This window comes from Delphinus delphis, chromosome 10 (genome assembly GCF_949987515.2).
Source record: "Delphinus delphis chromosome 10, mDelDel1.2, whole genome shotgun sequence".
NCBI classification, from domain to species: Eukaryota; Metazoa; Chordata; class Mammalia; order Artiodactyla; family Delphinidae; genus Delphinus; species Delphinus delphis.
The window spans coordinates 8,426,099-8,443,711 of record NC_082692.2 but is presented as its reverse complement, the minus strand read 5'-3'; the positions used below and the strand labels follow the sequence as shown (position 1 = coordinate 8,443,711).

General features: G+C 41.5%; 1 long non-coding RNA gene and 1 pseudogene across 1 annotated transcript in view; one reads left to right on the top strand and one right to left on the bottom strand.

The window, feature by feature from the left end:
- LOC132431866 (52 kDa repressor of the inhibitor of the protein kinase-like) overlaps nucleotides 1-5,364 on the bottom strand; it is a 28,640-nt pseudogene extending 23,276 nt beyond the window's left edge.
- The window catches only part of LOC132432829 (uncharacterized), a 101,498-nt gene that overhangs the window by 46,405 nt on the left and 37,480 nt on the right, over nucleotides 1-17,613 (top strand). Inside the window, exon 2 of the long non-coding RNA XR_009521001.1 lies at nucleotides 5,458-5,563. This is a non-coding gene — a long non-coding RNA (uncharacterized lncRNA). The remainder of the gene's footprint in view (nucleotides 1-5,457; nucleotides 5,564-17,613) is intronic.

The window sequence follows — 17,613 nt, the reverse complement described above, 5'->3', positions numbered from 1 at the left end:
AAGGTTGTAAAACGTAATAAATTAAAGATCTGCACTCTGATGATGGTTATTTTATTTTTATTTTATTGAAGTATAGTTGATTTACAATGTTGTGTTAATTTCTCCTGTACAGCAAAGTGATTCAGTTATACATATATATATTCTTTTTCCTATTCTTTTCCGTTATGGTTTATCACAGGATATTGAATATAGTTCCCTGTGCTAAACAGTAGGACCTTGTTGTTTATCCATCCTATTCAACTAGTTTGCATGTGCTAATCTCAAACTCCCAATCCTTCCCTCCCCACACCCCCTCCCCCTTGGCAACCTACAAGTCTGTTCTCTATAATCTGTGAGTCTGTTTCTATTTTGTAGATATGTTCATTTGTGTCATATTTTAGATTCCACAGATAAGTATGGTATTTGTCTTTCTCTTTCTGACTTACTTCACTTAGTATGATCATCTCTAGGCCCATCCATGTTGCTACAAATTGTATTATTTCATTCTTTTTCATGGCTGAGTAATATTCCACTGTATGTATATGTGTGTGTGTGTATATACATATATGTACAGCACATTATCTTTATCCATTCATCTGTCAATGGGCATTTAGGTTGTTTCCATGTCTCGGCTATTGTAAATACTGCTGCTATGAACATAGGGGTGTATATATCTTTTGGATTATAGTTTTGTCTGGATATATGCCCAGGAGTGGGATTGCTGGATCATATGGCAATTTTAATGGAGATATAGGAGTAATTCCAAGAGGCAGTTTGAAGGTAACGGAAATAGACATTTATCAAGGGTTACGTGCTCTATACTTTACTTAATTCTCACAACCACCCTTCCAAATAGGTATTATTATTCCAATTTAGAGATAATTGAGTTCCAGAAACTTATTAAATAACTTACTCAAGGTCAGACAGTGAAACCAGGTTTGAGAACCAGCAGATTGGATGGGTGGTAGACTAGGATGAATCAAAGCATTTTCGTTTGTTTGTTTTATAAAAGCTGTATTTCTACTTTATTTTATTTTTTTCTCCTAAGTCTGGGAGCCAAACATTCATTTGTATTTGATTGTATATCAAAGACAAGGGCTGAGTAGGTAATGCCCAAAGCTGAGAGTGATGGCCAGATTGGTTTTAGTTTTGCTTCTTCATCCTTAAAACTAGCATTTGGTTTTAGGTGAGTGAAAAATGAGTTCCTAATAATAATAAACAACCGTCTAATAAAGACTTATAATGAGGGATTACCAGCTGGTTAAGGCAAGCAGCCTTCAGTAGGTTTGCTCTCAGTGAGTTCCTTTGGGTAGCTGTGACCGAGGGGTCACAAAGCAGAGGTCTCTGGCAAAGGGAGTCTAGCCTGCATGTCTTCCACCCAATATCCTGGTGCTCAGTGGGACCAGGTCACCCACTTGGGCAGCTCTGAAACAGCATAAAATAAGCTCGCAACACCAGGGCTAGAGAATAAGGTGGGCTGAGAGCTGAGGACACAGCACAAGTTTTAGATTCAGATTTTCAAACCTGGAAAACTCTCTTTTTTCTTTTTTATAAAGAAAAACAGAAGTTCACGGTCTCGTTTCATTACCCACCGGTGCTTTCGAGCCATGAACTTTCCCCCACTTCGGAAACTTCTCTGGAAAATTCATTTCATGCTTGTCTACTCCAGTAAAACCCTTGACTGAACTCGTTACAAAACAGGAGACTTGGCCGAGGGAATGTGAGAACTCACCCGACACGGCAAAGCCAGTTGGCATCCTTGAGAGCTGTGTGGGCTTTCAACTTCGGGTTTACCTGTCTTCTTGGACTGTGACCTTCTCCCAGCGGAGGGGGAGTTCTGATTGTTCCTGTGCCCAGTGACTGAGAGGGGGCGGTCACAGCACACGCATCACGTTCCTTGACACACTGAAGAGTGCCTCTTAGGATGAGGGGGGCTGTGGATGTCCTGACTTCAGGGCTCCGCACTCACCAGCATGTGAGAGGAAGTCTTAGGAGGCTTCTTGGTAACTATCAAATGTCTCTGAAAGCCTCAACTAGGACTTTTGCTCTTACAAGGTAGTGCCTGCATCATTACCTTATTGCTGCTAATGCTGCCCTTAAACTAATGTGATAAAACACCCCTGTCTCCTCTAGAGCAGATTTTTTCCCAAGGATCCTTACACGGATCCTTCGCCAGTCACTCTGCCCTTCTCCAGCACAGTTGTTTCTGAACGTAACTTCTTTTCTTAAGTTCTCACCCGATTCTTACCCCCTTTACTCTCAGGGGGTGATCCAAGTTCTTAAGAAAAGGGAGTATTTTCAATAAGAATTCATTGGGGGTCTTCCCTGGTGGCACAGTGGTTGAGAGTCCGCCAGCCGATGCAGGGGACGCGGGTGCGTGCCCCGGTCCGGGAAGATCCCACGTGCCGCGGAGCGGCTGGACCCGTGAGCCATGGCCGCTGAGCCTGCGCGTCCGGAGCCTGTGCTCCGCAACGGGAGAGGCCACAACAGTGAGAGGCCCGCGTACCGGTTAAAAAAAAAAAAAAAAAAGAAGAAGAATTCATTGGGTACCTGCTATGAGGCAGGAATTATGCTAAGTTTTTGGAACATAAAGACAAATAAGTTGTGATCTCTACCCTGGAGGGGCTTATAGCTGGGTAGAGGGAGATAAATAGACAGGAAAACAAGTAAGGGCAGTCAAACCATGTAGGTGAATTAATGCATAGGTGTATAGGGTAAAGGGAGAGTAGGGGAAGAGTCATTAATTCCACTTAGAAAGCGGGACAAGCGTCACAAAGACCATCTGGGATGAACTTCCTAAATTCCCTTCCCTCTGCTTCCCAAGTCATCTATAGCTACAGATATTCTTACCATCTTTCTTCCTATCTTAGAAGAGGTGTCTAGTCTTTTCTAAGGCTGTTCCTTCAGATGGCTCTTAAAAATAAAGTTCATCTTCCGATATAAAAGTGAGGTAAAAGAACTGCAAAAATATGTAAAACAACAACATAGAAAAATTAAGAAAGAGAAAATATCTCCCATAACCCAGCCAGTTCCTTAACATTGCTGCCGTCATCCATTTTGTGTATTTTAATCTCCTTTCTCGTCCTATGCACATTTTTAAAATAAATTTTATTTTATTTTTATTTTTGGCTGCATTGGGTCTTCGTTGCTGTGCTCGGGCTTTCTCTAGTTATGGTAAGAGGGGGCTACTCTTCGTTGCTGTGCGCAGGCTTCTCATTGCGGTGGCTTCTCTTTGTTGTGGAGCACAGGCCTGAGGTGCACAGGCTTCAGTAGTTGTGGCACTCGGGGTCCGTAGTTGTGGCTTGTGGGCTCTAGAGCACAGGCTCAGTAGCTGTGGCACACTGGCTTAGTTGCTCTGCGGCATGTGGGATCCTTCTGGACAAGGGCACAAACCTGTGTCCCCTGCATTGGCAGGAGGATTCTTAACCACTGCACCACCAGGGAAGTCTCTGCACATTTAAATAGGTATAATCATCCCCCTGTAGCCATCTCCATTCCTCTACCCGCTCCTCTGGGACCCGACTCCTTCCAATTCTACACCTTGACTGTCTTTCCCATTGGAAAGTTCCATTCACTTCCCTACTCACTTAAATCTCACCCATCCTGCAACACTGGAAGCCACCACTTCCTTAGCTGAGCTAGAGCTAGACTGTTCTTGCAGATTCTTTAATGACCCGTTAAGGAGATCAAGTCAATTTTCTTGTTGATCCCTTCCTTCTTTCTGCAACTTTTCTCCCTTGACTCCCTTAGTTGTCCATTTTTGAAGTTATTTTGGTTTTTTTCCCCATCTTCTCTGATAACTCTTTCCTCCTCCATCTCTATATTAGTTCCTCTCCCTCTGCCTACCTTTTAAAGACTGGCGGTTCCAGGGTCTCACCACTGTCAGTTTCTCATCCCTCACTCCAGACTCTCCTGGGGCCCCTCCTATGATGTCACATAGTCACTGAGTACTTCCAGACCTGTGTCCCCACCCTAGACTTCTTGCCTGAACCTCAGCCCCACTGGTATCTTACTACTGGGCATCCTTACCCTGGCATCTCCAACTCAACAGTTACCAACTGGATTCCTCTTCTTACTTCTTAGCTTGGTCAAAAGTATTACCTCTTACTTCATCCACTGTGTCAGGAAAATGGAAACCATCTTCATTTCTTCCTTCTTACTTAGGCACATAAACTCTTCCTACAAGTGTGTCTCAAATCCATCGCTTATTCTCGCTGCCACTTTTTAAAATCAGACCCTGACTATTTCTATCTGGTCTATTGGATAGCCTCCCTAACGAAGACTCTGTTTTCCATTTCTTTTGACTACACTTTTTCTTCCATGCTATTTCACAAATTACGTTTCTAGAATACAGATTCTTTTTAAAAAAATCATTCCTTAAAAAAGAATTAATTGGGCTTCCCTGGTGGCGCAGTGGTTGAGAGTCCACCTGCCGATGCAGGGGACACGGGTTCGTGCCCCGGTCCGGGAAGATCCCACATGCCGCGGAGCGGCTGGGCCCGTGAGCCATGGCCGCTGAGCCTGCGCGTCCGGAGCCTGTGCTCAGCAACGGGAGAGGCCGCAACAGTGAGAGGCCCGCGTACCGCAAAAGAAAAAAAAAAAAAAAAGAATTAATTAATTAATTTAAAAAAGCATTCCTTAAAATAAAAATTGTTGATGATTGTCCACTGCCTGCACCAAAATTCAAATATCTTACATAACACTCAAGAGAGTGTGTCCTTGGCCCCCAGTCTACTTTTCCCACCCTCCCTTCTTTCCTGCTCCATCCCCATACATCCTCTGATGTAGCCCCTCGTGATTACTACATGCTGCCCTGCTTCCCCAAACATGCCGTGGATTCTTACACCGCCCAGGACCTACTGTGGTTTACCCTCTACCTAGAAAAGCCTCATGCATTTGTTGAAATCATATTCATGCTTCTAAGCCCAGCTTAAATGTCACCTTCTCTGTGAAGTCTTCCCAGCCCTTGTTTTCTCCTGCCCCCTGGAAAATCAGTGGCTCTCCCCTCTGTGTTCCCATATCAGAGTGGTTCCCAAACCACTAGAATCAACTTTTAAAAGATCCCGTTGCCTGAGCCTTACCTCATATGTTACCCCAGAATATTTCAGGGTAACCTCTGTGCATTCGTAATTTTTGAAATCAGATCTGAGGTGCTCAGAATTTGGCAAGTTCAGATATTTATTCATGACTCGATGCACAGATTACGAAGCGTCATCGAAGAGAACAAGACTTACTTTATTCTGGGATAGCCTGGTTCTGGAACAAGGAATTACCTTCCTGGCTAGTTAGATTGTCTCCAGGGTCTCTGTCCTTGTCCCAGAAACTGAGGTTCTTTGAAAAACCAAAGAAGACAATGGACGAAGTGATCTGCTGTGGTATTCGCATCTTGAGAAAATTACCAGGGTACTTTGGAATAGAGTTCGGACATCCCATCCTGCTGTTCTTTGGTTGTAACATTTAAAATCTCCTCTCTCCCAGGCAAGTGTATGTGTCAGAATCTCTCCAGTTCTACCAACGTACCTACAGACAAGACTAAATGAATCGAAATGAAGTGTTCTCTGCACCACTAAACTGGGGTCTGAAGGTAAGTCTGCTGAATACATTAAAAAAAAAAAAAAGATAGTATAACATTTGTAAGTGAAATATTCTCAATACTCACAGTGAAGTTTTTTATGGTTCAGATGGGAAGTAGTGTAACAACTTACAGTTTGTCTTGGAAAATCAAAAAGGTTCTCATTTGAGAACCACTGCAATAAGTTTGCTATTACTGGGATGGACAGGAAATCAGCAAGTTAATAGAAACGTTTTCTTGGAAGCTTAAATTTATTAAATAACATTTAACTATGATTTGTAGGAGTTTTTAAATTCTAAAATTCTTTCCTGTGTCACCGAGCCCAGCCATCGTCCTGACCCTCAGGGATGTTAAATGATGAAGTATTTGTATGTTTCCTGAGTTGGGTAGTGCCAGAGCTCTCCACTCTTCCCACACACACCTGCCCTTTGCAAGGATGTGCACACACCACACACGTGTGTACAGGGACGGATGTCCACGCCCACAACAGCTGGCCTGTCTACAGCCTGGGTCTAGAAGAAACCTGACTTTTAAGGTTGCTGTTTCTTTTCTTTTAAATCATGATCTTACTGTTGAATCCAAAGCTCAAACAAACATGATATCAGGGAAAGTCACAGCAGGGTAGTTTACGGAGATTAGATTTCTTTAAGTTACCAAAACCGTGAGAGCAGGAGGTCCTTAAAATCAACAATTTATAACCTGAATCATGCTCATGTTTTTGCTCCTTTGCTTAGAAAAACAGTATAGCAAGGTTGACCTAAAACTGGCTAGCAGTGCGTGGCACAGTTGGAGAGAAGCGTGCAAACACTAAGTAGCGTCCGAGGAAGGCTCCTCCTGCCTTCTGGATCTGTGCCAGGCTGAAGTTCTGAGACTCTGGAGAAGATCCTTTTCTTCACTCACAGAAAAACATTTATATAAGAACAGTGTATTAAATAATATTTTTATTTAAAGGTTTATTTTAAGTTCCACTGTTCTGAACCCTAAAAATGAGCATAGGTGAATAGACCTGCCACCGATCCCCTACTAGCAAAACTGTCTCTTTACTCTTCGAAGTTCAGTTGAATACAGTGGTTCTCAAAATGCAGTCCCCAGACCTGTAGCAGCACTCCAGAACTTGTTAGAGAAACAGATCTCAGGCCCCACCCCAGACTTGCTGAATCAGAAACTCTGGTGTGTAGGACCCAGAAATGGGTGCTTTAACTGGCCTTCTAGGTGATTCTGATGCAGGCTCAAGTTGAGGACTACTGGATTCATCCAATTCACTCTGTGAAAAACCGACTGGTGTTGAATATAAGCCAACCATATGCCGTTGCTTACTGATAACATAGAAAAACCAATAGAGTCTCCAGAGCACTTGAGCCTTATTCCTAACATTTTTCTCATGTCAAAGAAAAGGGAGTAATGCGGGGATGAAGAAAAAACATGTTTTTCAACCAAGTCCCATTGATGTAAAAAGTGAAAAAATTAATTTAGTGTCACATAAAGGTACAAAAAATAAGCCCACTTAGATTATCTTTTTGTTCCTTCCAATAAGAAATAGAACATGTTCAATTTGCCTTTTTTTCCAGTTAACTATGAGGAACAAAAGACAAAGCCAGGAAAAATAACTGTTTTTTATTGTGGTTAATTAAAGGAGAGATACCAGATTCTACAGAAGAGCTTATTTTCTTGAAGGGCAAAGGCTTTCCCTATATTTCCTTACGCACTTAGCGCACTCCTTAGTCTGAAATAGGTATCTAATAAATGTTCATTAAAATTGACAGAAAAGGCAAATAGGGGAAAAGGAAAAGAAGCAAAAAAGAGAAAAATAGAAAAACACCACAGGGAGAAATATAAACCTGAGAGAGAAAAAGATAGAAACATCTACAAGAGAAGGAAGACACCAGGCAGAAAATAGGAGAAAATGACAGAGGTCAAAAGAAAAGAGATGATACCCCGAGAAACAGAGAACTAACCTGATTTATCAATTATATAAATAAGGCTCATGAACTTCAAATGCAATGATCTAGCTACTCAGGCGTGCAACCGTTTCCCTTTTAAAAATTATTTCTTAAACTCTTTGTCCCAAAATGCTGGCCAAGTTTCAAGGACCAAGAAGCAGACTCTTAGGGACACAGGGTTCTACCTAAAGAAGGAACACCTTTTGTCAAGAAGAGATACTTGGATCTGAGATGAGTTGCTTGTGAGGCAGCGAGCACTCCGTCACAAGGTATTCAAGCCAAGGAGGACAGGTGACAGATGCTACGAGGAGTGTGACAGATGCTATATCAAAAGAAGAGGGGGAAGGGGGAGGTTGGTTCTTTCAAAATCCTCCACTTTACTGAGAATGTTTCTCAGAGTTTCAACTCATAGCTGCTGTTTCACAGATAGGTAAGCATGGGAAACATGGCTCAATGGACCAAAGCCTGTGAATTCTCACCTTGAACCAAAATTCACCTTAACCTCTGAACCAGTCACTACCCTATCTCATGCTTGGTTTCATCTCAGCAATGAGAATATGACCTAATAGCAGACAGTGCAGATAACTAAGAAAAGTGGTCCCGAGAACTTAAAAAATGCAAATGCTCAGTGATTACCCTTTAAAATTTGTGAGAAGTGCTTTATAGCAATAACTGAAGAGTTCAAGAACAGTTGTAAGCAGAGTTGGCCTAAGGGAAAAACGTGATCTGACTTAAGTGTTGGCAGGAGACATTCTACTCACTCCCAAGGAGGGACCTACTTGTTCGAGAAAAGACATCAGAAATCATGAACTACCACAGCACACAAAAACAGAGCTGGTGGCCACATCTTAAAAGTCAGAAATGATGATCCAACTCTGGAAAATGGTAGTTTTTCCAGTTAGTTCTTCCATTCAGGAAAGCACCAGCCCCTCCATACAGCTTAACTGGATACTGGCCTTTCAACCTTTCATCTCAGGCAATAAACAAGAGAGAGCGATGAGGAAAGACAACCCACACTTCCATTGTCATTAGACATTATACATTCACGTCATCATACATTTGTTCAAACCCAAAGAATGTACAACACCAAAGGTGAACCCTGATGCAAACCTTGGTCTTTGGGTGATAATGATGTGTCAGTGTAGCTTCATCAGCAGTAACAAATGTAGCTCTCTGGTGGAGGAGGCTGATAGTGGGGGAGTCTGAGTACATGTGGGTTATAGGGGATACCTCCATATCTTCCTCTCAGTTTTGCTGTGAACCTTAAACTGCTCTAAAATAATAGAGATAGTGAGAAACTACATGAGACATATATTTGTTTCATATACATGTGTAAAGATGCAAGTATGTCCACATGGGGACATACGCTATCTTTCAATCTCTATGAAGAAACTCCTTCTCTGCTGTCTGGAAAGTCTTCTTTTGAGAGGGGCAGGCCTGGATGTATGTGCATCTCGTTGGTCCCCTTAGTGCTTCACTGCATGTCTTCAAAGCAAAGCGTCTTGGGGCAATTTGAAGAAATCTTTCCTTGTGCAGCACTATCCTACCAAGTATGATCATTCTTGAATCAACTGAGCTAAGTGGACAAATAATATCTTAGCTTCCATGTGAGTATTGTTTTATCAATAAAATAGTGGATTTTATAGCATTTTCTACTAATCAAATTGTTACACCATTAAAAAAAAATCAAATCAAGGGAAGAGGCAAGAATTTGATTATAAGGCTGTGAAGACATGATTACACAATTATGGCCTTGGGTCAAGGCTGGGAGGCAGTTCTTTCTGTGCTGGCAATGAAGGCTGATTTATGATGAGTGCTCAAAGTCGTGTATTCTGGAGCAAAGGGAAGGAGGATACAGGTACAGCCCATTAACTGTGCCCCTGATCCTGGCATTTGGAGTTCCTTCCCCACTTGAAGAAAATACGGAGTTGATTTTTATCAGGACCTACCGTTAGGTATCCAACATAGCATGTCTCTTGTATTTCTGAACAGACTCTGGCAGAATGCAAAAGAGAGAAGAGGCCATCTAATTAAGTACCTTGTGCATAGAAAAATAAAGTGGAAATTAATGTGTTTACGCAGTGCAGGTTGTTATGAAAACACATATCACTTTTTTGAGATCACATTCTTCTCTTGCCTCATAAAAGTTAAGAGAACTAGCATTTATTGAGTACCTACCAGGAGCTAATTATTTTATAGACATTATTTCCTTAAATGTTGACAACTAAGCCAAGTAGATATTATATTGCTCCCATTTCCGGGTGAGGAAACTAAAGTCAAGAGGATAAAACACTTGGTCAATGTTATCAGACAGTTGATGGGAGAGCTAGGATTCAAAGTTGTGTTCAGTTACAAAACCAGAGTATTTTCTATCACATGTTGTTGCACCATTTTCTAGAATTATCATTTTGGAGTTCTAAGGGGACTTCTTTCATTGCTGGTTGTCAAAAAAATAACAATTATAGACATACACACACATACACACCTATTCATATATGTGAAAAAATGAGATACAGTGTAGTGTGGTGGTAAAGTGCGTGAATTCTGGAGCAAAACTACTGGGGTTTAAATATCTGACTAGCTGTGTACCTCTGGGCCAGGTGCTTTGGCACTCTCTGACTCATTTCCTATTTGTACAACAGGGATACTGATAGTGTAATAGTTAAGAATGGTGTTTGGAACATTTTAAGCACTTTGCAAGTATTAGCCAATACTGTTGTATCAACAAGGGTAGAACTCTTGAGTAATATTTTTCATTCAGTGCATCTTGCTGGAACAATGGAATTTAGTGCTAAGGAGCTGAAGATTAAAACTGAGATAGATTTATAGACCAATTAGCTTCATTTCTGCTCCGTGCCCACCGATTTCCTAACACCCCTCAGCCATATCAGTGAGGATCATGGGCCAAAAGGGCTTCCTGAAATAGAGTGATTTTACACTCTCTACAAAACACCGTTTCTTGAGGATCAGACAGTAAGTTAGTCATGAAATGGAATTTGAGCCTTTTACCATTGTAATTAAAAATGCTGATTTCATAGACCAATGCTTATAGCAGCATTATTCACAACAGCCAAAAGATAGAAGCAATCCAGGTGTTCACTGGCAGATCAATGGATAATCAAGATGTGGTATATTCATAAATGGAATACTATTCAGCCTTTACAAGGAAGGAAATTCCAACACATACTATAACATAGATGAAGCTTGAGGACATTATGCTAAGTTAAATAAGCCAATCACAAAAGGACAAATACTATATGATTCCACTTATGTAAGATACCTAGAGTAGTCACCTTCAGAGACAGAAAATAGAATGGTGGTTTCCAGGGGCTGGGGGAGAGAGGAAATGGGGAGTTATTATTTAATGGGTACAGAGTTTCAGTTTTGCAAATGAAGAGATTTCTGCAGATTGCTTGCACAACAATATGAGTGTACTTAAAGCTACTGAACTGTAGACTTAAAAATGAGTAAGATGGTAAATTTTATGTTCCATGTATTTTACCACATTTAAAATTTTTTTTAAATACTGATTTCCATCAAACCAACTGTAGCTACCACAGTGGCCACCAGTTAGGGGAAGGGTGTTCCATTGTTACTGATCTATCTGATGAAATTGTTAATGCTTTTTCCTGTCAGCAGCCAATCTCAGTGACAGGCTGCAGCTGCTGTCTGTGCTCTCCAGTCCAAACAAGAGTCCAGGTCACCCACTCTTGGCCTCTGATTCTTTCCTAGGGGAGCTACAAATATGAATGCACGTGTGTATCCCTAGGTGGTCACCCTATTGAACCCCTTTACATAAGGGAGAAGAAGGGGCGGCGCTAAAATCTTCCATATAGGTCAGCTGTGTCATATCACACGCCTGTCAGATGTAATGTTTGTGTTTCTGATGCCATCGGTGGAGCTCCAGGCAACATCCCATGGTCTCTGTGTTTGAACTCTGTGTCTTTGCATGCTCTATGAACATCAAGTCTGCATTTGGAACTTGGGCTATTCCCCCCAAGCAGGGAATGCTTGAGTCCCTTTGTTAATTAGGGCCACTTAGATTTCTCTGATCAGTGGTTTCAATGTGAGTATTTTAGATTAGATTTGCTGCCTGTCGATTCTTTTAAAATGTGTTTGAGTTTCACAAGTATGTGTGAATCTTGGATCTTTTATTATTCCCAGTTGGAAAGGAGGAGGGGGGAGGACAAACAGTTCATGTTTCAGCACAAGTTAGAGCCACTTTCAAGTCCAGCATATTAATTAACTAACAGATGATTATCCTTCATAATAGTAGTCTAGTATAAATAAGATTCTACTTATTTTACTCATAATTATAATAAATTCTTCATGCTTCCTTCTCTGACTGCTTCCACACTTCCATGTGTGTGTGTAAGGCTGTGTGAGACAAAGTGTGTGTGTGTGGTATATCTATTATGTGGCATCCTGAAATTTGAAACAAGGGCAAGTCATACTATTGAAAGAGCAGAGACTTTTGTTTCTGAGACCTACGACACTCCTACAAGCTTATGTCAAAAAGCCAGCTGTCAAATAGCTTATAGAAAACAAGCTTTACAGAAAATTAAAAACAACGTGACAGTGTTTTACCCTGAATGTCTCTTGATTCAAACTCTCTTGAAAAGTAGAGGCCAAGTGCCACCTGTTACTGGAAGGAGGCCATGTGACCTCCGAGCAGACTGCTGCCAGGGAGGTTTGGCCACATCTGTGATTTCCATCAGCTACCACCTTCTTTGGCCCACGAAGAGACTGGGGCAGAACCTGGTTAAGGAGCGGAAGTTGCTTTCAAAAGACTGAGATGAAAGAACTGCTGGGATCAAATGGTGATAACAATGACTGATTCTCTTCCGCACAATCCTAAGAACTGACCCGTCCTTGACCTTCCAGAATATCAACCTGTCAGGACCGTGGAGAGAAGCCACAGCAAATGGTGCGACCACTGGGTGTGATCTGTTCATCTTGGTGGTAAAAACAAAGTGACTCTTCCTCTCTTTCAGCCCCCAGACTCTCAGGTACAGTAGGACACCGTCAGGACTGAGCCTGTGCCCTGAGAGAACCTGGATGGCCTGACTCAGAAACCAAAAGTGGGCTTGGCAGGAACTATCTTAGCAGGGATCACAGACTTAAAAGAAGGGGGAGCAAGAGCTTTAAACAAAGTTTCCCTTTGCGTTCCGCCAAGGACAGGTGTTTGCTTTGCTCAAAGAGAGATTTCACAGAGTGATTTCATGCATAGCAAAGAGCAGTAGTAGGATTTTTCGGCTATCATAGCTGGGACTGACTGACACCATCAGGGCATTATCACCCCAGTGGTTTTCTACGAATATGATATTAAACATGTACGTGTGTGTGTGTGTGTGTGTGTGTGTGTGTGCGCACGTACACAATGCCTGAATCAGGTAAAACCACCACCCACCATTTCCCCAGCATTCTTGGGTATATTTGCAATATTAGGGCAACTCTCTTATCCTCTGGTTATTCACTATTAACACAAGTACTTTATTCACAACATCTCCTTTGATTTTCGTTACAATGCTATGAGATAGGCATTATGTCTCCACTATATAGATGGGAAAACTGATGCTTAAAGAGGTTGAAGAACTGCTAAGGTGGCATAGCCAGGAAGTGGCAGAGGTGGGATCTGAGCTGAGGAAGTCCAGAGCTTTGCTCTCAATCCTGCTCCCACAAGATAAGTAGCACACGTTGTATCAGCTGCACAAAGTCACTAAAGAATCCCAGGTGAACATCTGCAAAGCCCATTCACTAATCTTCCTCTCCTTTGCAGAGCTGACCCACAAGCACGAAGTGTGGCATTGCCTCCCCTGCCACCTCAGCCAGTGTCCCTCTGCTTATGCTGATTTCATTCCTTTCCAATATTAACATTGGACCTACCTTCTTTCCATGACCCCGATGGCCAACCCTCCCAACAGCATGTCCTGAATAATAGACTCAGGTGAAAAGTCCTCGCCCATCTTTCCTAGCAGAATTGCTGTCCCTCTGTGGACTCCTCAAGAGGCGCCGTCTGTGCAGCCAGAACTAACCGCCCAGTCTCCTCTTTAACCAGAGTTCCCAAATATCAGATCCTCTTGACAGCTACATACAAAGGAGGCAAAGTTAGTTTTTTAGCTGTTGATCACCAGCTTACTCTTTCTGCTGTCTTCTGGATTTCTTTATCCTTTCTCTTCTAGCTCTTCAATTGTCTGGATTCTTTAAGAAGCTGCACTGTGTTGCTGTGTTCAAGATGATAGATGATAGATCGATAGATAGTTAGGATCTAAATAGATAGAACAGGGCATGGATAAGTATTGTATGTGTATATATATTATTGATTTGGGTTCCTGCAGAAGCAGACCCTGAGGTAAGGATCCACATGCAGGTAGGGAACACTAGCAGGAGAATAAAGATGTGAGAAACAGGGAAGAGAAGAAAACTAAAGGAGAGTAATCGAACAACTTCCCATTGAAGGCAAAGGGAACCTAATTCCTCTGGGGGATTCTGGGAGACTGTAAAACTTCTACTCAAAGTGGATTATCACTATTATCTCAAGCTCCACCCCAAATCTACTAAATCAGAATGGGAATTTTTTTTTTTTTTTTTTTGCGGTACGCGGGCATCTCACCGCTGCGGCCTCTCCCATCGTGGAGCAGAGTCTCCGGACGCGCAGGGTCAGCGGCCATGGCTCACGGGCCCAGCCGCTCCACGGCATGTGGGATCCTCCCGGACCGGGGCACGAACCCGTGTCCCCTGCATCGGCAGGCGGACTCTCAACCACTGCGCCACCAGGGAAGCCCAGAATGTGAATTTTTAACAGTATCCCCTAGTGATAAAGTTTATAGAGTACTGGAGCAGAAAATGTTTCAAAGTTAAACTAACGAAGGGGTAAGAAAGTTGTGACATTTATCCCTCAGCTTCCCCATTTGATACTGGTTTTGGGCCATTTCTGAGGGTATTAATTCTCTGGCACTTCTGGCTTAACCTTTGTATTGTTGGAACAATCAGGATCCAGTGGCCAGAAAGAAAGTCCTCAGACAGAAATTGAAAGGTATTAGCGGTAAGCAGCTCTTGGCACATACAGCTATAATAAGTTCATCTATGATTCAGCTACATATAAATATGATATTAAAGCTGAGATTAATTGCAATAATAATAACTACCATGACTGTAATACTGATTCAATGTTAACATTAGGTAGATTGAAATAATAAGATTTCATCTGGGCTTTTGTTCTAAATAAAGTAGTTAATTTAACTAGCAGAGAAATACCATTATCACAATTAACTTTAGAAGCACTACAATAAATATATATATAGTTTTTTCTCAGTAGTTATCTCAGGCTGTCTCAAGCAGGCCATGAGGGAGGTCAGGAAAGGGGCTCCATATTTCACTTACTTATTATAATTCCTAGTATTAACCCTCAGGAGGGGTTGGGAGGCAGGCAACCAGTGTTCTTCATTGCAGTGTCAAACAGTGCACCATACGTATTCTGGAGTTCGTTCAGGAGCTGAAATTATAGTGGAAAAAAAAAGAGAGACTCCTATTATAATGCTAAACACGGTAAAGACATTTGGATGACATCCAGAAAAATCCATCACTGCTCCCAGACACAATAAAGTAACTACAATAAAGCGATTTCAAGGAAAATGTTAGTTGTGTTACCCGTCACTTGCATTTTAAGGGGGTATTAGGGTATTTCATATCACACAAGGAAAAATTCAAAAAAAATTCAAGGTGCATCAAAAGTTTCTAAATCAGCTTGGAAAAAAATTAGAATAGTAACCTCTTAGAAACATCAAACTTAAACAAAAATCCTAAATAAGATTTTAATGTTTAAACAATAGGGTTATAGAAAGGTGGGAATCCAAATTTTTTGTTCCTCACAGGATGTATTAATTATGAGCTCCAATTACAAGTTCAACATGAACTTCATTAAATAAAATTTACAATAAAAATGAATGAGCTATATATCCTGTTCTACATGTTTTGCTCAATACAACACCAAATGAATTTTAAAATACTGTAAAATTACACTTATTATTTATTAACCAAGTACAAAATAGAAAAACCTTTCATTTAGAAAATAAAAAATTAACGCATGGAGTATATTCTTAACATTCTTAAGTTATGAAATCCTACGGCATATATTCTTATGCCTCCTTCTCTCCCCTCTGTCTCCCTTCTCTCTGCCCTTTAGCTTCCAGCAGCAAAATCAATTTTCTATCTATTAAATAAGTCTCACCTGAATTCACTGAGCACAGTGTTTTCTGTGCACTTCCTCACACTACGAATTAGCTGCCTTCTTTAGAATAAAGTCTAGTGAAATCCTGCTTTTGCTGATGTCTTCTCTTTCTCTTTATGAGTCTCTGCTGCTCCGGCCAAGACACTGAGGAAGATATCCGTGGCTTTAAATCATGTATTTATTTATAGTACGGTTGACAGGCTCATTGGTGTTAGAAAGAAACGTCCTGCCAAATTTGACAGTTCAACTCCTTGCTGTGATCCAAATTTCAGCTTAAAAAACCCCACAGTGTGGAATGTCAGTTTGGATTGAGGAGGGGGGTATTTTCTTCAAAGAAATAAAATGATTTCCCCTTTCCCCGAAGTCTGTGTAGGAAATAACTTGTAGAGGGATCAAGGTATGTCTGCTGGGGGTAGGCTGGGCCCACTCACCAGCAAAGGACTCACTTCTGAGATTAGAGTTAAGAAGAGTGCAAACTGTGACGGGTCTTTGGGATGAGAACATGTCTGTGAACACCAAAGGTCCAAAGCTAAATGGGTTGGTATCAAAAACTAACTGGGTTCCGGACCAGTGCTGTCTAATAGAGACAGAGCCACGAAAGCAATTCTAAGTGGTCTGTAGCCCCATTAAAAAAGTAGAAAGAAACAAATAAAGTTCATTTAAATAGTATATCTTTAACCCAATTTGTACAAAATGCTATCATTCTTAAGGCTGGTGAGATATGTAAGTGCTTTTTTCATACTAAATCTTCAAAATCAAGTGTGAATGTTACCCTCACAGCACATTTCAAGGGTCCCGAAGCAACCTGTGACTAGTTGCCACTGTGCTGGTCAGCCCACGTCCAGACAATATGAACCAGATTACTTCTAAAATACTTGCAGGATCAAAAGCACTAGCTGAAATCATGAAGCCAAACTTGATTTTTATTATTGTGAGGTCTGACCTCTTTCATGTATACTTAGAACTCCAGCTACCTAAGAGACTTTTCTCTAAGGATTATTTTGTCATCCAAAATTTCACGTACTCTCATTCACCGGAAACACATGTTATGAGCAGCACCCCTCCACCACACATATAACCCTGCAGTATCCGATCCTCCAACCCTTGGGAATCGCTTTAAATTAGGAAAGTACTTTAATTCTGATTTGCTTTTTAGTACAAAAAGCAGCGTCAGTCTGTTTTGTTTAAAAATGTGTTCTGCCTAAGGTACAGAAGAGCCCAGAAGTCAAAGCTTCATCCAGGTTTTTATGTGGCCAGGGGAAGGACATCAAGAAACAAATAGTTCTGTTATTTGAAAAAGTTATATATGCTAGGGCTCATTTTTAATGTGCTGTGGGCCTCTGGTCAAGTTGTGGAATTAGGAAGGAGACAAAGGCCAACCTGTCACTTCAGTACATCATAATGTATATTGCCATCCCCTTGGGGAGCAGTCTGAACACAGTTTCCTGTAATTAGAAAAATGTTTCTTATCCTCAATATGGATCTTGATTGTGATGTTTCTGAAACTTAATGTCTCTTCTGAGACATGAGTTACTTCTGAGATGACTCAGAAATAATAAGGCATATTTGCACATTATACTACCAGGGAAATCTCAAAGAGCACTGAACTTGTAGAGCCAACATTTATCCTGGACTGTCTTCAGGAAGCCCCCTACCTCCCAGTGAGAGTCTAGCTTAACTTGAGAAATGTTTTGCTGCAAGTGGTTGTCCTAGGAATTGAGCTGGTTGAGGTATAGAAATGAGTAGGAAGGGAATTCTAGGACGTAACTGCTACCAGTGAGTAGGGGACAGGTTTCTCCAAGGGGAGAGGAAGATTCACATTCTATTGGTTTGAAGAAGGAAGCCCTCCTTGCAGAGAGGTAACACCTCAGAATCAGGAGCCAGGGCTGGGT